At 37.8% G+C, this 21,643-nt stretch overlaps 1 long non-coding RNA gene across 1 annotated transcript; it reads left to right on the top strand.

Annotated features, from left to right (window-relative positions):
* Nucleotides 1-623: 623 nt before the first annotated feature.
* Nucleotides 624-3,853, top strand: LOC111194568 (uncharacterized). The gene is made up of 2 exons (XR_007437745.1): nt 624-1,139; nt 3,278-3,853. It is a non-coding gene; the product is annotated as an uncharacterized LOC111194568 (long non-coding RNA).
* Nucleotides 3,854-21,643: the final 17,790 nt, after the last annotated feature.

The raw sequence follows: 21,643 nt of genomic DNA, 5'->3' as shown, positions 1-21,643 counted from the left end.
TTAGGTGATAACTGATCAATTTTAATAATATTAATATAAACATATTTTTTTCTATGTAAATGTAATGTGGAGTAACATAGAGTAACTTAGGTTGTTAAGTCACCTTTACTTGCATGTAACTAATAATAAACAGAATACAGAAAAATATATATTTTTTGTGATTAAAAGTAATTGGGTGTCTGCCAAACCCAACCCCCCCCCCTCCCCCAAAAAAAAAAAAAAAATCAAGCCTGCTCCTATGCCCTTGTGTGTGTGTGTGTGTGCCAGCAATGAAGTAGCTAATTACATTCATTAGAATTAATGTCCACAAAATTAATATATAGCGAGTGTTTTATGTAAACATTATATATTTAAAAAAATGTTTGGGGTTATATTACACCAGCCAACTAGTCCAGTGTTTTAATGTTTTGTGTGGGCTGATTAACTCACCTTTTTCCTCAGCTGCTCTGGCAGGCATCTTTTTCCTTGCTGGTCTTGGAGGGGCCATTTTATGAAGCATTAGCAGCAGCAATCTAATTTAAACATGCAGGAACATTTACTCTTATTTCAGACAAAGTTCCAGACTCAAACACTGCAGCTTCTCTCCTCCACCGTCAGCGCGCGTGCACACACACACGCGCACACACACACACACACACACACACACACACACACGCACGCACGCACACACACACACACACACACACACACACACACACACACACACACACACACACACACACACACACACACACACACACACACACACACAAGCGCGCCCGCGCGCGGCTCTGCTCGCAAAAACCGGGGAAATATCGCGTTGCCTCAACAGCCAATCAAATCCGTCCGTGCTCATCCAATCAGTGGAAAATACCGGGAAATTCAAAATCCAAGTCCTCCACTAAGGCGCGCGGATCGTCAGAAAAAAGCGAAAATAACAGAGTTAACGCGGATAATGCTGATATATTTTAAAGTACAGCATACGATGGTTTGTTTAATTCACTGCTTTAAAAACGGTAAAGGAAACAGACGACTAATTAATTGGTTTTGTAAGTAAGGACTGCTGTACAGAGATCCGCCCTGCTCCTGCTCCTGCTGCTGCTGCTGCTGTGGGAGGAAGATGAAGCTTCAGCACACTGCAGATCAGACGGGCTTAAACGGTAAGATCTTTCATACACTATCACAATTACATATTACAGCATTCTACACAAAATACTGCTTTTAGAACTGCAAGATGTCTTCTTCTTTTTTTTACTGGCTAAATTATGCTATAACATAGTTAATATATTGACTGAATGAAAGTGTATAAATTTAAAGTTACAAAGTTATAAAGGTACAGCGTATTATTATTATTATTATTATTATTATTATTATTATTATATTGTTTTATTATTACATTTTTATGGAAACAAAAAAGGCAACAACAGTCACATTTTCCATGAACAATGCACTGTACTAAATGGCTCTAACTAACTTTCTAACTACTAAAGATTTCCTCCATAAAAGTAAATCTGCTAATGTCAAAATATAACAAATAAAATTATAAAATTGTCTATTTCCTGAACTTCATTTTAAAATCAACATGTTCCTGAATACAAATCAAACAGGTCATGTCCTCCAAACCTTTAGTTGTATTAGTTTTATTTGTGTAGTTTTTTTTGTCTATTTTTAAACCTGCAGAAATTGGGTTGATTCCTGTTACTGATTTGGAATTATTAAGTTGAGTAGAGAGAAAACAAACCCTCACATTTTCACAATATAAATAACTTACTTCACTGCAAAAATCACCTACACCTTTAGCCCGTATACGGGACAAGGCATTATAAGGGGTTATTTTACACTAAAGCCATGTTCTTGCATAAAGTTTAATGTCTAAAGCAAAGTTCTCTTTCTCCAATAGAAAAACCTGACAGCTATCTGGACAGCTATCTGGACAAAAATATAAAATACAGAAAAGAGTGAATATTAATATAAATGAGAATGGGTGTGCAAACCTATATGTATATAGAGCTCTGGAATAAAATTAAAAATGAATTTAATAATAAAAAAAAATTCTGAATCAGTTTCTGAGTAAAATGAACATTATTGTTTTATTCTATAAACTACAGACAACATTTCTCCCAAATTCCAAATAAAAATATCATTTAGAGCATTTATTTACAGAAAATGAGAAATGGCTGAAATAATAAAAAAAAAAAAGATGCAGAGCTTTCAGACCTCAAATAATGCTAAGAAAACAAGTTCCTATTCATAAAGTTTTAAGAGTTCAGAAATCAATATTTGGTGGAATAACCCTTACTTTTAATTACAGTTTTTATGCATCTTGGCATGTTCTCCTCCACCAGTCTTACACTGCTTTTGGATAACTTTATGCCACTCCTGCTGCAAAAAATCAAGCAATGGATTATATTCCATAGGTTTTCATTTTCTTTCTCTTATTTCTTTCCAGAGCTGTATATAGTACCAGTCAAACGTTTGGACACACATTCTCATTAATGTTTGTTCTTTATTTGAACTATTTACTGCGTTTTAGATTAATATCAAACACGTTTGCAGGTAGTTATTAGACAAAAAAGTGTTTGGTTTTCACAAACGCTTGATACAAAAACTCAACCCAAGTGGTTTGGGATGAATTGGAGCTCAGATTGTGTGAGTGAGTAGAACTAAATGAAAAAATTACATTTTCAGGGCTTTCAGAAAACAAAGCATGGTTCAGCATTATTTATTTGTAATATATTTTTCAGGTGTATGTGGAAATGGATTATATGACGCACTATCAACAAACGTGTATTTTCTGTTCTATGTTCATAAATAAGGCGCAACATATTGTAAGCGACAATAGTAAGAAACATGTAATTCAGCATGTATTGCTGCTGGGAGCGATTCTTAAAAAAAGCATTTTCTTTTAAAGTCAAACGAGTGCTGGATGTTAATCTACACAGATTTCTCTCCTGAAATTAGTTTTTTAAACGTAGGTTCTAACATTTACTAGCACTAAGAGCTACTAACGACTGCTGAGTGTTTCGGTAGGCCGGGCCGATATTAGTTACCAGGTCATCTCATGTAGCTTGTTTTAAAACAGCAATGACGCACCTTTGCACAGCGAAAAAACTAGTGCTACAGTTAGCTAATGCTAATACTGCTCCTTTATAAACTCCTTTGTAACGCTGTACACCACTTGAGTTTACTGATCCTTAATACCTGACAGGTAAAATTCATGAATAATTGTGCATTATTGTCCAAAAAATGTTTATTTTTTTTGCATCATCTCTAACTTCTCTTTTCCTTTGTGTTACAGGTGTTGGACAAGTGGGAGGTGTATTGTCTCCAATGATAAGATAGCTTCTTCAAGCAGGGATGCTGAACTTTTATTCATGCCTCATGAATTCATGAGCTTTTTTTTGTTTGTTTTTGCTGTAGGGAAATAGAGGTTCATTGGAAATGTTTTATTTTATCATGATAATTTTATTGTTAAAACATTGGATAAACATTTCTATTGTGTTCTGTATGTTTGTGATTGTGTACTTTCATAAAGTGATCTATTAGGTAGTGACTGTTAAATTACTATTTAGGATACTATAATCCAACGCAGATCTGTCAGAGTAAGTGTTACACTTTAAAATAAGTGGACAGTTCCTGTGTAGTTATTGTGTAAGTACATTGCTGTTACATATGATATATGCGTACCAAACCTAAATACATTTATTCGAAAATAAGTATTTTAAATGTTACACTTTAAAATAAGTGGACAGTTCCTGTGTAGTTATTGTGTAAGTACTGTGTAAGTACATTGCTGTTACATATGAAATATGTGTACCAAAGTTAAAAATATATATCCCACAGTAAGTACATTAAATGTTACACTTTAAAATAAGTGGACAGTTCCTGTGTATTTATTGTTTAAGTACTGTGTAAGTACATTGTTGTTACATATGAAATATGTGTACCAAAGTTAAACATATTTATTATATAGGATTTTAATGTTACAATTTAAAATGTTCCTGTGTAGTTATTGTGTAAGTACTGTGTAAGTACATTGCTGTTACATATGATATATGTGTACCAAAGTTAAACATATTTATCCCACAGTAAGTACATTAAATGTTACACTTTAAAATAAGTGGACAGTTCCTGTGTATTTATTGTTTAAGTACTGTGTAAGTACATTGTTGTTACATATGAAATATGTGTACCAAAGTTAAACATATTTATTATATAGGATTTTAATGTTACAATTTAAAATGTTCCTGTGTAGTTATTGTGTAAGTACTGTGTAAGTACATTGCTGTTACATATGATATATGTGTACCAAAGTTAAACATATTTATCCCACAGTAAGTACATTAAATGTTACACTTTAAAATAAGTGGACAGTTCCTGTGTATTTATTGTTTAAGTACTGTGTAAGTACATTGCTGTTACATATGAAATATGTGTACCAAAGTTAAACATATCCCACAATAAGTATTTTAAATGTTACACTTTAAAATAAGTGGACAGTTCCTGTGTATTTATTGTGTAAGTACTGTGTAAGTACATTGCTGTTACATATGAAATATGTGTACCAAAGTTAAACATATATATCCCACAGTAAGTACATTAAATGTTACACTTTAAAATAAGTGGACAGTTCCTGTGTAGTTATTGTGTAAGTACTGTGTAAGTACATTGTTGTTACATATGAAATATGTGTACCAAAGTTAAACATTTATTATATAGGATTTTAATGTTACAATTTAAAATGTTCCTGTGTAGTTATTGTGTAAGTACTGTGTATGTACATTGCTGTTAAATATGATATACATGTACCAAAGTTAAACATATTTATTATATAGCATTTTAATGTTACACTTTAAAATGTTCCTGTGTAGTTATTATGTAAGTACTGGTAAATTACAGGTTGTTAATCAGAGTACTGCTTTTGGGATAGTGTAATAAATAGGATATTTAGGAGTTTTATCTTTACAATTCAGTTTGCTGAAACTTGCTGTTATAGATCTGCAAGGTTATAGAGGGGTTGATCCCTGATAATGTGATGGCAACATAATCATACCATTAAAACTAGATAAAGGTTAGAAACATTTTAATTATATTACATTTTAAGTATAGTTAAACATTACATTAAATATTAAAAGAAGTAGTGTTTAATGATTTGATTTATAAGATGGAAACCTGTAGGTTTTTGTTCTGAATGAACATAAGTGGAGTCTTTAGGTGAGCTAACAAAGTAAGGTAATGTGCTGGATATCAATGAGTACTTTCCCCCTGAGGGGATGATATGCTGACATCCTTTTCTTCCCAAAATTATTTTAGTTTTCAAAACACTCAATCAGCCCTAATTACATATCAGACAATATCTGTTGGATAAGTTTACACTCAACTTATCACACACACTATTACACATGTGTAAGTACACACACATTGTTACACAAGTGTAAGTACACGTGCTCTATTACTTGTGTAAGTACACTCCCCCTGGTACACATGTGTACTTACACAAGTCAAAATTAACCTTAATACACATGTGTAATTACATAACCTGTACCTATGTAGTTAATCTGTAACAATGTGTACTTCTTCAGTAGTTACACTGTAGTTACATGGATTGTTACCATGTAACTACATAGTACTTAGGGACACTTATTATAAAGTGGGACCGAAATTTGTAGTCGAGTTAATCAAAGTGTCAGGGTGACCCAAGGTTCTTCCCGAAATACAAAATATTCTCTTTTATATTACTGCATTGAGGAAGCCGCAGCGAAGGGCAGGCTACGGCTTGTATTGCTGTTTGTACTCTTCGCTTCCCCTCAAGTTCTAACTTCTAAAGAGAGAGGCGTCTTATGTGGGCTGTTTTTCAGCTTTGCCCTTTCAGAAGTTCGTGCAACTTGTGAATAATCTTTTGCATCTTAAGCACACGCATCAGAGCTGTGTGCTTCTCGGCGCAGTGCAACGTCACTTACAGACAGACTGTACTATAAATAAAGCTTCAGAAATAATAGAGCACAATTATGAGTGATTAATCAAGCGCACAGTGTTCTGCCACAAGCACACCATCTATAAACTGTCTGAGCCTCAGAACAAGAGAAGAAATATCTGAGCGACTTTTTTTTTTTCTCGTATTTTTTGCATTAGATATTAGAACTTGATTTATATTTCTTAACAATGTTTAAAGGGGACATGTTATATCTTATTTTACACAAGTATATTTTATAGTGGCTTGCAAAATGACAGAACGAACTCTTTTACATTTAGCAGACAAACCAAGTCTCCCTGCAGCCGCGGGAGTCTCCCGCATTTCGGTAGTGGCTCCCTGATGCCCGCGAGTCACATATAATCTCCCGGAATTCAGAACGAGTGCCCCAAACGCGCACACAGGCCACAGACTTTTTTTCTCTAATCGTGTGTGGGAAGGAGAGAGAGAAAACAGAGAGGGTTCTGATTGGCCTGGTCTCTGCAAAGAGTCTGTGAGACAGCCAATCAGTTTTTAGTGTGGGCGGGCAGTGTTTTCTCCCCCTCCCGGACGGGATTTGTTCAGAGAGTGAGAGAAAGCAGATCATGGCGGAGGCAATATTAATAATTACTGTAATATGATATGAAATGTTTTTGATGTTGTGCATTTTTTTTGTGATATTGTAACGGTCAATTTTTGTCAAATAAAGGCTTTTTAAAAAAAAAAAAAAAAAAAAAAAAGGAAAGCAGAGGCAGGGCCTTCCAAAAAGAAAAAAGATAAAACTCATTTCACCTCTGAATACTATAAATTTAATTTTAAAAAAGTAAAATGAATGAATATAAAAGTAAAGTTTTTTTGTTTTGTTTTGTTTTTTTTTGGGGGGGGGGGGGGGGGGGGGGGGTGCATGGGGTAACCTCCCTGAAATCAACTTTTGCAACTTGGGATGTCTGCATTTTGTCACTTTACAACCACAAACCTAAATGTATTTTAGCGAGATTTTAAGTGATAAATCAACACAAAGTAGCACATAATTGTGAAGTGAAATGAAAATGCTAAATTGTTTTCCAATTTTTTATAAAACAAAATTTTGAAAAAGGTGTAATCTAAACCCCCTAAATAATATCCAGTGCAATCAACTGTCTTCAGAAGTCACTGACTACATTAATAGAGTCCAGTTTTGTGTAATGTAGTCTCAAAATAGTATAAATACAGCTGGTCCCTAAAGTCTCAGTGGTTTGTTATAGAACACTAGTGAACGAACAGCATCATGAAGACCAAGGAACTCACCAGACAGATCAGAGATGAAGTTGTGGAGAAGTTTAAAGCCGGGTTAGATAATAAAAACATATCCCAAGCTTTAAGCATCCCAAGAAGCACTGTCCAATCCATTATCCAAAACCAGAAAAAGAATTCTACAACTGTAAACCTACCAAGACGTGGCTGTCCAGCCAAACTGACAGATCGAGCAAGAAGAGCACTGATCAGAGAAGCAGCCAAGAGGCCCATGGTCACTCTGGAGGAGCTGCAGAAATCCACAGCTCATGTGGAAGAATCTGTCGACAGGACAACTGTAAGTTGTGCACTCCACTGAAAACAGGGCAATCCAAGAAGAAAACCTATTGAAGGAAACAAGACTTGAGACTGGGAAAAAGATTCAAGACAATGACTCTAAACATAAAGCCAGAGCTACAGTGGAATGGTTTAAATAAAAAAAAATATTCATGTATTAGAATGGCCCAGTCAAAGTCCTGACTTGAATACCACTGAGCTTCTGTGGAGAGACATGAAAATTGCTGTTCACAGACGCTCTCCATCCAACTTGGCTTAATGGGCAAAAATCTTAGTCCCTAGATGCACAAATCTGATAGAGACAAAGCCCAAAGCACTTACAGTTGTAATTGCAGCAAATGGTGGCTCTACTAAGTATTGATATATGGGGATGAATTTTTGTTTCACTTCACACTTATGCAATACTTTGTGTTTGTCTATCACTTAAAATCTCAATAAAATACATTTAAGTTTGTGGTTGTAAGGTGAAAAATGTGGAAATGTTTATGTGGAGTATGAATACTTTTGCAAGCCACTGTATATACTATAGAATAGGTCTATGGGCTATACAAAACATGCTCATGAAGTTCTTTGCACACAATCACTCTGACCAGCTCTATTCTTGCCAGCTTCAGTCCCTTTCAGAATGAGCTGTTTAAGGGCTCTGTCACTTTTATGCAAATAAGCTGTTGCTGGCCTCTCTTTATGTTTATGCTATGCGTTTACCACACCTTTGTGTTAGCTTGTGCTAAACTGCAAAACACAAGCAAGCTAGATTACGATTAGCTGTGATAGAAACACAAAACTCATTATTTGAAAGTACTTTCATCTCCCTCATCTGCTGACTTGCCAGAGACAGTAGGTATAGATCCTTCCATCAGACGAAGCATGGGGCTCAACTAGCAGAAACAAATGGTGGATCTTCAGCTCGGGTGAGGGCTCTGGTGGGGGCTGACGGGTGGTGAGGGGTGGTGCCAGTGTGGTTATATGCAGGTTTTCTTATTGTAATGTTACAAATGGCAGGTTGTTTTTTTGTATTTTTTTTTCAGAGTGAGATTATGCTTCTACAGCAAAAAAAAAAAAAAATATTTATAGGTTTTTAACTAGGGGTGCCAATAATTATGGAGGGTGCTGTATACAGTATGTGTAGTTCCCACAGCAAGACCCAGTGGGAATTGTGAACATATATATTGAGGAGATGCTGAAACTAGCCCTTAAAGCTATGACCCATTTAGTGTGCTGAACTGGCAGAGAGATATTGATATGTTAATATTAGCTAGCTTTTGTTTTCAGAAATGTGAATTGCCAACGCTCAGCCCAGAAACTCTCCCCGTGGAACGTTCTGGAAAACAAGCCTGGACGAATGCTTTCTCCTGAAGGCCTTTTTCACTATAGATCCAACTGAGATGAACAAACAATCCCCTAAAAATAGAGAACTGGTATAAACTAACTGTGATAAAAGAACAAAGCCCATTATTGCCATGGACAGTAGTTACAGATCCCTCAATCAAACGAAGCACGCTGCTCAACCAGCCGACCGAAATGGTGGCTTTCCACCTGATGTAGTGGGTGGGGCTCTAGTGGGCGTTGACGGATGAGGGGTGGTGCCAGGGTGGTTTTATGCAGTGGTTTTATCCTTATTGTGACATCACGATAAGGGAGCTATCTAAATGGCTCATAGAAGCATATGATTCCTATAGAAAATAAAGTATTGCTCGTACTATATATCGTTGCTGTCCAATATGAAAAAAAACACTTATTACCAAAACAGCAATTTAACAGGAGAGAGAAAAAAAACCTTGTAAACTTTCAAAGGAAGTCAATGTAAAAAGAGTTTATTTTTTTAAAGTCATTTTAAAGAGTTCCTATTGGTCCATTCATCAAGAAATTTTGGCACAGTGTAAGAGACAGTTTGTCTTTTCAAATTATGTAGTAAACTAAAAATCAACAAAAATGGAGATAAGCGTTTTTCATAGGACAGGGATGATATACAATATGAGCAGTTGTTGGCATTGGCTGCAGGAAGACCCTGTGGGAATTGTGAACATATATATTGAAGAGATGCTGGAACTAGCCCTTAAAGCGCTGATCCATTTAGTGTGCTGAACTGGCAGAGAGATATTGATATGTTAATATTAGCTAGCTTTTGTTTTCAGAAATGTGAATTACCAACGCTCAGCCCAGAAACTCTCCCCGTGGAACGTTCTGGAAAACAAGCCTGGACGAATGCTTTCTCCTGGAGGCCTTTTTCACTATAGATCCAACTGAGATGAACAAACACTCCCCTAAAAATAGAGAACTGGTATAAACAGAAAATTGACTACAGCAATGCGGGAGAGTATTTGCTGGTTTAAAATCACTTCCCGAGTCCATTTCCAATGCGGCCTTGCATGACTCCATCCCACAAATCAGCCAGGCTTTCCGCTGGAAATAGGCAGAGAAACTTGTGTTTACGCCGTGAACTCAAACTGCTTTTTTCCCCGCCGCCTCCGTGGGCCGTGGCTGGTACTTATCCGCGGGCGGCGGTGGTAATATCCCACCGGCTCACTCGGCCCATCTCCCACACTCACTCTCCATAAATGAGGCAGTTACTGGCACAGCTGTGGCCCGAGCCTAAAACCAGCTGTCCGCAGGGGGAAAGAAGCAGGACTCTCTGGATCCTCATTGACCCTCCGCTGTCATTTAGATTGCCCGGCACCTCGATATGGCTTCAACTCTGTCATCATCTACCTCTTACCCCTAACAGCCCTGTGATTACCACTGCATTAGGTCCTCCTGCTGGAGGAGGGTTTTTTGCACTCAACCTTCAGTTCGAGTGTGGGCAGTTCCATCAGACGTGGCCTTTTCTTACCCTTTCACATCAGACATACTGTTGTTTTAGGCAGAGAAGTGAACCGCTACATGTATTGCAACTGGTGACCCAAAACTGAAGTGAAAATGGTTAAATCCAGCTATAAAAACTGGTCTTCTTGCAATAAATTGTACATCATTTAGTGTGTTTTTATATCAGCTGACAACCGATGATTGTAAACTTTTGAAACATTTTACATTTTGTGTAATTTTAACAAAATAATACTGCACTCAATTAAGTTATTTCACTAGAGTGTACTGTTATCAAAATGGCCTAAATGTTTGGACAATCACTGGGATAAAGCAGATTATTCAGGGAAATGAAATAATGTACTATCATTTTACACAACTTTAAAGTTATTACAATTTTAAAAAGTATGTTTTTAATGTTAATTTGTGATTTAAACAATAATATATGTACGGAATGTACTAAAATGTAAAATGTTAACTGGCTAGCTAAAACTGTTGGCTGTATTAGCCAATGCTAGCTATAAGGGCTGTGCAAAATTCAGAATTTCAAAATTGAATTCAATTTGGTATATCAGTATGTATTTGAATTTCAAGAAGTGAAATTAAATTTCACTTCCTGCAATTTCATACAACTCGTTCGAGTATCATGCCACACTGGTTAATACTCCATCAAAACTTACTGTCGTTGTCATCTACCGTCCTCCTGGACAAATGGGCGAGTTCACACATGAACTTGACATGCTACTGTCTTCTATCCCCGAGCAAGATTGCCCCATGCTCATCCTAGGGGGTATGAACATCCATCATGACAGTAACAGCTTCACAGACTTCTCATCCCTCATGCAGTCTTTCGATCTGGAGCAGGTCCCCAGCCCCCCAACACATAAAGCTGGCAAACATCTAGACCTGATCTTCACTCGTAACTGTGACACCGACTCTTTAACTGTCACTCCTCTACACCTCTCAGACCACTTCTTCATGCAACTCAACGTTCGCATTTCGAAAAAACCCACAGCTACTCCTACTATGGTCTCGTTCCGCCGAAATCTTCGAGATCTCCCAGCAGACCAGTACTCCTCGCTGGTGACTGACAATATGCCTCCATTAGGCTCATTTTCATCACTCAATGTTAATGATGCCACTGATACTCTTTGCTCCACATTAAGCTCCTGTTTGGACGACCTCTGTCCTCAAACATCTCGAGCCATTAAACCAAGCAAACCGCAGCCATGGCTCAAAAATGACACGCTCAGGGAACTACGCTCCAAACTCAGAGCTGCTGAAAGAAAATGGCAAAAAAAGCAAAACCAGACAGACCTAAAAAACTACCAACTGCTCCTGGCTTCTTTTTCAGCCAGCCTCACTGCTGCTAAAGCTGAATTCTATCACAAAAAAATCAGCTCCCTCACAGACTCCCAGAAACTATTTGCTACATTCAAAACACTACTCAACCCTCCACCTCCTCCTCAGGCTACCTGCCTTACGGCTGAAGCTCTTGCCTCATTCTTTACTGGGAAAGTGGCAGCTATCAGCAGACAGTTTACTGATGCGACATGTAGCAGTCCTACATCATGCTCTGCTGCCCGGTATCCCTCTACCGAAGGCGTCGCTTTCTCCTCGTTCGCTCCTCTCACTGAGAACGAGACACTGGCTCTCCTAACGCGTAGCCGTCCTACTACGTGTCCACTTGACCCGATTCCTTCAGACCTTCTGCAAACCATTGCACCTGCAATAATTCCGGCTATTACTCACACGATCAATGCCTCTTTAACATCTGGTGTGTTCCCGACTGCTTTTAAACAAGCACAGGTCACACCACTGCTTAAAAAGCCTTCTCTCAACCCCGCCCAGGTTGATAACTACAGACCGGTCTCACTACTGCCTTTTCTTTCTAAAACATTAGAAAGAGCAGCTCTCAATCAAGTCTCTGGCTTCCTCACCCAAAATGACCTCCTGGACCAGAACCAATCTGTTTTCAAGAAAGGGCACTCTGAGACGGCTCTGTTGTCTGTGACGGAAGCGTTAAAAACTGCCAGAGCTGCAGGACAGTCCTCAGTGCTCATTCTGCTGGACCTCTCGGCTGCTTTCGACACAGTCAACCATGACTTCCTCCTAACTATACTCTCGAACATGGGGATCTCAGACAATGCGCTGTCATGGTTCAGATCGTACCTCACTGGGCGCTCGTTCAGGGTGTCATGGCAAGGACGGCTGTCCCCAGCCCACTCGTTACCCACTGGGGTTCTCCAGGGTTCGGTACTGGGACCTCTTCTCTTCTCAATATACACCACCTCTCTTGGTCAGGTTGTCCGCTCACATGGTTTTTCCTACCACTGCTTTGCTGACGACACTCAGCTATACCTGTCGTTCTCACCAGATGATCACTCAATCTCTGCACGAATATCACAGTGTCTCTCAGACATATCCTCATGGATGAAGGAACATCACCTCCAACTAAACCTCTCAAAGACTGAACTTCTGGTCATACCAGCAAAACCTTCTATTCAACACAACTTTGCCATAACCACCTCTCTCTCTCACCGACAAAGGTTGCTAGGAACCTGGGTGTCATGGTTGATGACCAGCTTCTCTTCACGCACCATGTGGCCTCAGTTGCTCGATCCTGCCGCTTTGCGCTTTACAACATCGGAAAAATTCGACCGTTTCTGACGCAACAGGCCACCCAACTCCTGGTACAAGCTGTGGTAATCTCACGCCTCGACTACTGCAATGCCGTACTAACTGGCCTCCCGGCCTGTGTAGTAAAACCACTACAGATGATTCAGAATGCAGCAGCACGTTTGGTCTTCAACCAACCAAAACGGGCACATGTCACCCCGCTGCTCATTGAGCTCCACTGGCTACCGGTTGATGCTCGCATCAAATTCAAAGTGCTTACAATCGCCTACAAGGTGATGACAGTACAGGCTCCATCCTACCTGCACTCGCTGCTGAAGGCTTACGCTACCTCCCGGCCGCTGCGCTCCTCCAATGAACGTCGCCTCGCTTTGCCAAACATTCACACAAAGCAATCCAGACTGTTCTCATACAGAGTTCCCCAATAGTGGAACAAACTACCCTCCACTACCAGATCAGGAGAATCTCTCTCTATCTTTAAGAAACTCCTGAAGACAGAGCTCTTCAAAGAGCACTTACTCTCCTAACACCTCTAACAAACTAACTAATTCTAACCTCATCTCCTTCTTCCTCTTCTCTACTCCTCTATCCCATTATTTCCCTCTGACCTCCTTAAGGCCCTATCTATAGATGCTTTATTTTTAACTTCTATTATTTTTGTACTTAACCTCTTCTATTATTTGCACTTCAATATTGTAAGTCGCTTTGGACAAAAGCGTCTGCCAAATGTAATGTAATATAATGTAAATTATTTGCAGTTTAGAGAAATTCATTCTTATCACATATTAGTGAGAATGTGATACATTTAACATACATTTTTCTTCCAAACAGAAGTACAGCCACTAACTTTAAACATATTTTTTTTATGAAAGAGAACAGATGTCCTTTTACATGTGTTAATATTTTGCATATTGCTGCAATTACAAAAATCTAAAGTACAAATCATCTCTGGCCCTCAATTAAGTCATTTCACTAAAAAAAAGTGTACTCCGATCAAAAAGCACTAATTGTTTGAACAACCATTGTGAAGACTTGGATAAAGCAAGGTAATTTGGGAAATAAAGTGCTGCCCTATCATTTTCCACAATTTGAAAGTATTTTACAATTTTAACGATCTATTTAATAGAGTATGTAAGTGTTATCATACAATAAGATCTGTATGCATGCTGTAGTTGTATTTAATATTTGCTGTAAGGCTTCATTGTTAAATAATTATGAGCTTTGATTATGTATTATGAATTTCTTTGACATTCATGGAATTTCTACTTCCTGCTATTTAAATATTAGAGATGAATTGAAATGTAGGGGTCATTCTCAATTTTATTGTGACTTTTGTACAAAACTACTTAATAGTTGGAAACAGCAATTTAAATATTCCAAATGTGTTCTTTAGTTGATCCATGTACAGAGTATGACTTATAATATTGCCATTGCAAAAGTTCTTAACCTCATATTTTGCTCATTTTGTAGGTTCGGTGTCTTCATCCTGGCATCCATTGTGAGCTTTGTGTCTGGGGAGAAGGGGGCTTTTCCAGTGTTATGAACCAGGACTGGGGTTGCCATTATTATCCCTTTATTATCTCTTTATTTTACTATTTTATAAATGTGTAACAGTAATTTACTATTTTTTTTTTATAAAAACAGTAGCGACAAAAGAAAATGGTTGAAAAAAATGTAACCCTCTTTTTTAATGTAACAGTGCATGTATTGTTTTACCATATTGTCTTGAAGTTTTTATGTCCATCTGCTTGTTCTCTATGATTTAATAATCCTTTCTGTCTTGCTAAAACATGGAATGCAAGTATTTTTGACCTTTGACCTCCTTTAGGTCCTATTTAAAGATGTTTTTACCTTTAACTTCTATTACTTTTGTACTTCACTATTGTAAGTCGCTTTGGACAAAAGTGTCTGCCAAACATAAAGTAATGTATTAGTTTTAATTAAATGCTGTGCCCTGTTTCAGAACTGCTGTACAGGATAAATTATATAGATAAGATAGATATTGTTATGTTACAGTATTAGAGAAGACCCACTAAAGCCTGAATGGTTTGGATTGCCAAACAGACGAATCTTCTTTCTTGTTGAGTTGCTGCATTGTAGACAGTCAGGCTGTGACGAGTTCACCATCCTTCTGCCTTTATCAGTGCTGACCCTCCCTCCAGTCAGCCCAGTGCTCTGTGGACCTGCTTTACTGATGGGCCTCTCTGCTCCGCTGCTCTTGCCGGACCCTGAGCTCCACTCCGCACCTGTGAGCAGGATGTGCCTAACCAAGCTTGTCCTGTCTGACAGTCATATCTTTCTCCTCGGAGGCCTCCGTCTCCCAGTTCCTCCTCTTCATGCCTGGCTTGCTCCTGCTCGCGGTGGACCCCCTCGGCCCAGCCGCCAGCCCGAGGCTGTTTGGCAGAAATTGGTTCCGCCGCCTCGGGTATCGTGTGGAGATCAGAGGAGCTGGTCAGCAGTGGACTGAAGAACATGATCAGCACCGACATGGCCTGAGCAAATGTGGACAGCATGCTGGGCAGATGGGCAGGGTAGGAGAACATTTTGGACATGTACTCTCAAAAAAAAAAAAAAACAGGTTCTTAAAAGTTTGGTTTGGTTGGTTTAAAATATATGTATGATTCTAGGAAAAAGTTTATTTTAGCCTGATCCCATCAGTTATCATGTCACCACCACACTCTCATCCAATCACAAACATTTCTTATGATCAGCATCACCGTGGTACTAATTTGACTCACCTGTGTTCTTTTTCTTGAGTTTGTACACCGTAAAAACAAAATCTTAACTATTGTCCTCATTATGACTTAAGTTAGCTGAACAAAACATACTAAATTGCACCTAACTAAGTTGCTCTGACTAAATAGTCTGTGTTGGCAAAATTGACAAATTGTAGTTGATCCCTAGTTGAGTGTAACATGCTTCACAAAAAACAAAACATTAAAAACTGACATGCTATTTTTACACAAAGATAATTACTAACAGCTGAAAACAATTCTAAAATAACAAGGACGACGAGCATGAGAAAGCAAGCTGATTGGTTGAGTTTTGACACGTGATAGAGACAGATGCATGCTGGGGGTTGTAGTCCTGAGGTGGAGATTGTCCATTGACAGAAGGTTTTGGACTACACAGTCTGTAATAGGCATGCCATTGAGGCCAAACCAACTATTCTGAACATGCTCATTTAGACTTTGCACGTGAACAGGGTCTCCTGAGCATTTATGCAGGGGCTTTCACCTGAGGTTGGTCACACTATCTGCATATTGGGTGTGTCCTCTCAACTCTTACTTACCATCAGTGTGTAGTCATTCTCCACAGGCTGCTGCCTTCTTTTAGGAATTATTCATGGGTTATATAATAGTTAACTTCCTGACTCAGTGTTTACAGAGGTACAAAACCCCATGATTCTTACTGACTTCACCCTCAAACCTTTCAAATTTGAAAAAGGTTGTGTCAAAGGGGCACTGAGTGATGTATGGGTTTAGAGGCAGGGTAGGAGGAAGAGCTGATTGGTTGCTCTGTTTGCTATAAATGCAAGCTTTTTATAACTTAAAAAATGACAGAAAATTATCAGTTGCCAACTTAAATTAACAAAATATATAACCTCACGCCCACTACATGAATTTGATTTATGTGAAGTGTGATTGACACTTGATTAAATTATTTTGTTGATCCTAAAGAGTCGTCAGGAAAATTTATAGTACACATTTCTTAACATTACATAGTTTTATACATATGAAAAATTCATTATCTGATCTGAAGATTCCTAGTTGGCACAACTGGTAGTGATTTTCTTCAAAACTTAAAACTTGGAATTGGATTTGGCCCTTAAAACTAAAAAAATACTAAAACATATTCAGTAAGTTGCCTTGAAAGAACGTTTTCTCTAATTTTTTTTCCATTTCATTTTTACAGTGTACTTTTCTGTTCTCTTTGTTCTTTGAGAAGTAGCACAGTGGAGCAAGTCTATATACTGAGCGTTTTATCTGATTTTGTTTCTCTATGCATCACCCCGCCTTTGCCTTTATCTATTTGGATTCATTTTTTGCCCTGTTTGCTATGTTTGTTTGGTTTTTGCTGATTTTTCTCTCCTGATTTTATATGCTCTCTTTTATGTTTTGATCAGTGCTTTTATTATTGACCCTATTGGATCCTTAATCAATAAAAACAACAAAAATGCAATGAAAATATAGCAAAACTTGAATGTACCTCTGCTTGACTTCATCATGCTAAGCCCATAACTGGTCATACATGGCTTTAGTGACTTAAGTGTTGAATATTTTGGATTTCCTGCAAAGTATGTGTTGAATAAGAACACTTCCTCCTATATATCTGTATCTGTGAAGATGAATGTATCCATATAAACTTGTCATTTATGCTCCTTTTTTCTCTCTTTTGCATTTACTCTTTATGCCTGTCTGCTGATCCCCATCCCCTCGCTGTTTAAATTTTGTATGAAAATAAAAATTCTTGATCACAAAAATATAATTATATATATTTATAGTTATAAATGCATTCGTAGAGCTTCATAAACAATTCATAATGCTTCAAAACACTTGACACAAGCTTTTCTAACTATACATAAATGTTTATAATCTCAAACATAAAACGTTGTAACACCACAGTATAAAGCTTTATAGCACAAAGCAATATAATGCATTATAATATATTCATATTTTCTGTTCTTAACATTAAATGGCGAGACCTGTTTCATAAAGTATAACAGATGTTGAGTTCACTCACATGAAGCTTTATCAAGATCCACTGCAATGCCTTCCCTCTAACTGCTATATGTATGCTATACGTAAATGCAGATAACATCTAATGCACACTTATAAGTGCTTTTCACAGACTTGTGAAAAAGTGATGTTATTACCAAAGGCATATAACAAATTATAAAAAGTCCGTGAAAAGCGATTATGAAGCTTTATAACTTGGCATATACCTAAAATCTGCGAAAAGTGCTTATAAGTGTTCATTAGATGTTATATGCATTTACGGAACAATTTTCATATAACATAAAACATATAGCAGTTAGAGGGAAGGCATCGCTGTGGATTATGTGAGTGAACACAACATCTATTATACTTTATGAAACAGGTCTCACCATTAATGTTAAGAACAGCAATATGAATACATTATAATGCATTATATCGCTTTATGATATAAAGTTTTATACTGTGGTGATATATCGTTTTATGTTTGAGATTATAAAACAATTATGTATAGGTAGAAAGGCTTATGCCAAGTGTTATGAAGCATTATGTATTGTTTATGGAGCTTTATGAAGGCATTTGTAATGCTTTATAGAAACCTGATTCATAGAAAGTGTTACCAATGACAGTATTTTTGTGTTGTTTATTCACAGATGTCTAACAAGCCAAAGGGGCAAAAAAAAGACACATTGTATTTAAAGATTGCCTTTATTTCTGCAATGGGTATGCTTTAAAATATGTATTTTGGATAGTTCTGAACACAGTCATACAGTGGGCATGACATATGTATCTCATTTCTCTTTCTTTACAACACTTTTTATCTATCTATTCTGTTCTCTTTGTACTTTCCTCTATCCGTCCCTTCTCCTCCCAATTGAATAGTCCTGATGTTTTACTGTATTTTTGCCTTTTCACCCTCTGTGTCTCTCTCTCTCACCCCCCCCCCCCCCCCCCCCCCAGGGCATGGCATCCATCTATTTCCATGCCATTGTTTTTCTTGCAGTGAACGATTGTTTTTTGCGCTGCTCCTGATCTCGGTGGCAGGCGGCCGTCGTGGCAGAAGAGATGACAGGCAGGGTCGCCCACCCCGTTGGCCGGCCTCAGATGTGATAACTGCTTTTTTGGAAAGGTCTCACCCCCAAAGTCACTCTCAATCAGCTTCTTCAGACTGTCAGGCTTGTGCCCAACTCCCCTTTCCTCGCAATCCAGGTCAGAGGAAGCTCCTGCTGTTCCCCTGGGCCCTGCCAATTTGAGTCTGTTGATTTTCTCATGTCTGAAGGACCGTCACTTCCACCGAAGGTCCCAGATCCACCCGCACAATTCACTTCGCTTTAAAGGGTGCGATGATAAATTGACGGCGGGCCACAGCGCTCTGTGGCGTCAGAGACTACTCCTGTTTTTCTCGGTTTCATCTGTTACACGGTAAATCTGCTCGCTAAGACAATGCGATTTTACAGCCGCAATAAACAAATCAAATCAAGCCGGAAGACACGGACGGAGTCGTGAAAACAGCACGTCTGCATTTCTCCACGTTCTGACACTGAGGAATTCTATTTCATGCATAATAAGGCAAAGCAACTAATGTTACGTTGCATCTCATCTGCTCTATCCCGAGCTTTATCTTTTTGATGGGTAGCTCTCTCAGAACACCAAAATTTACTGTCTCTCTCTCACTTTACCTCTCTCTTCCTCTCTTTTAAACTTATTAGAGGGTTTTGCTGTTGCTGCTCGTCTGTTCGTGTCAGATTCCTGGCACCGATGCCGAAAGCTCTGACAGAGACTGGAAATTTTCTGAAGACTTGCTTTTCTGAAGAAAGTGACTGTATGTCAATAATGTCATTTTCACAGCTAGACATAATAGTTTGATGTCAATTTGCTAGAAAAGCCCTCACCGTGTTCGAAAACATAAAAGCCATAGAATGTCAAAAAGTTTGTTTCTTCTGAAATCATTGGGATTAACCCTATCAAACGGAACACATCAAATCTGATCCATGCAAAGACGTTCGCAATGTGCTTTTAAATCTGTTTAAATCTAGTGCCAGTGAAGGTTTTGACCACAATAAAAGAAATTAGGATGTAGAATCTGTAGAATTATTTTGTATTTGTCACTGTATTAAATAGATTTTAAGTGATAGAAAAAGAGTATTCTACACCTGCTAACCTACCAAGACATTGCCCTTCACCCAAACTGACAGATCAAGCTAGAAAAGCACTGGTCAGAGAAGCAGCCAAGAGGCCCATGGTCACTCTGAAAGAGCTGCAGAGAAATCCACAGCTCAGATGGGAGAATCTGTATACAGGACAACTATTATAAGTCATGCGCTCCACAAGTACATCCTTTATGGAAGAGTGTCAAGAACAAACCCATTGTTAAAAGAAACATATGAATTGCTGATTGCAGTTGCAGCAAACATGAAGAGGAAGGTAGAAGGTGCTGTGGTCAGAACTTTTTGGCCTAAAGGAAAAGTAACACTGCTCCTAATCCTGAACACTCCCGTGAAACATGGTGGTGGCAGCATCATGCTGTAGAGATGCTTTTCTTCAGCAGGGACAGAGAAGATGATTAGAGTTGATGGGAAGTTGGATTGAGCTAAATACAGGGCAATCTTGTTGAAGGCAACAAAAGACTTGTTAGACTGGAAAGGAGATTCACCTTCCAGCAAGACAATGACCCTAAACACACAGCCAGAGCTTGAGTTGAATGGTGTAGATCAAAGAATTTTAATGTGTTGGAATTGTCTAGTCTTAAATCGCCTTGAGCATTTGTGGCAAGACATGAAAACTTGGGACACTGTGTAAAATGTAAATAAATATAAAAAATGCAATGCCACCCAAGGGCCAGAAGATCACAAGCATCCAGTACTGACCATCCACCTTGACCATGCACAGGGATTTTTCTAGATTCTTTATATGATGTGATGTATTGTAGATGGTGGGATATCTTCACAACTGACATTGAGTGCCATTTTTATGAGATTAGTGTTTTTATTATTTACTTTTTTTTTTTTAGATGAGTTGCTGCCATTAAGTTTCAAATTTGTTTTCTTTTTCCGTCCCATTTTTCTAAATTCTCCCAAATTTGCTAGGCCGACTACCCCACCCACTCAGCTGGCTTCCTTTATTACTAGCTATGTCTCCAACCTCGGGACAGTGAAGATTAGCACATGCCTCCTCTGACACGTGTGAAATCAGCTATTGTCTCTTTTTGAACTGCCGCAGATATAGCATTATAAAGTGCAAGTACACAGTTATTAGACACATTTATTATAAAGTGGGACAGAGTTTTCTAAAAGTTTTTCATTAAATAGTAAAATGTCTTACTTTTAACATATTTGATGTTTTCTGTAATTCATTTAGGAATACAATATGGGTCTATAAGGTTTGTATTAATGGTATTCTATTTTTATTTACTATTATCTATTATCATTTTACGTTAACATTTTTAAAACTGGGGTCTACAGAAAAAAAAGCAAGTCAATTATATTCCAATTCCATTGATGTACCGCTACTAGAGTTTTTCATTACTTAAACCTTTTAGACCTGAATTATTTCTAGTGATGGAAAAATGTAAGAATGCTGTATTTGGTCTGTAATGCACAGAAAATAAGACTCTAATACTCTTCTACTATAAAATCTATATAGCAAAGGAATCCAAGTTATTTAAAATATTTAATAATGATTATTGTTATTATTTTTTTTAAATTATTATTATCATTATTATTATCTTTTTTTTTTTTTTTTGTATTTCCATTGCATTGGAAGCCTGAGTGTAATAATTTATTTCATATTGACTTTTGATATTTCATAAACCATAAAAATGTAGCTGTTACTTTGCCTCAATGGCTATAGTACTACTGTCGTTCCAGTGCAGTGGGCCAACATGCATTTTTACTGGTTTATAAACTTGTTGATTGGCTGGTTCATGGTCTGTTCTGATGTTCAACAGCTTTCAAATAGCATTATGTGCAACAAAACATTTGAAAATAGAATACAT

This window comes from Astyanax mexicanus, chromosome 2 (assembly GCF_023375975.1).
Source record: "Astyanax mexicanus isolate ESR-SI-001 chromosome 2, AstMex3_surface, whole genome shotgun sequence".
NCBI classification, from domain to species: domain Eukaryota; kingdom Metazoa; phylum Chordata; class Actinopteri; order Characiformes; family Acestrorhamphidae; genus Astyanax; species Astyanax mexicanus.
The sequence above is the reverse complement of the archived record's forward strand: the minus strand, read 5'-3'. Positions and strand labels throughout refer to the sequence as shown.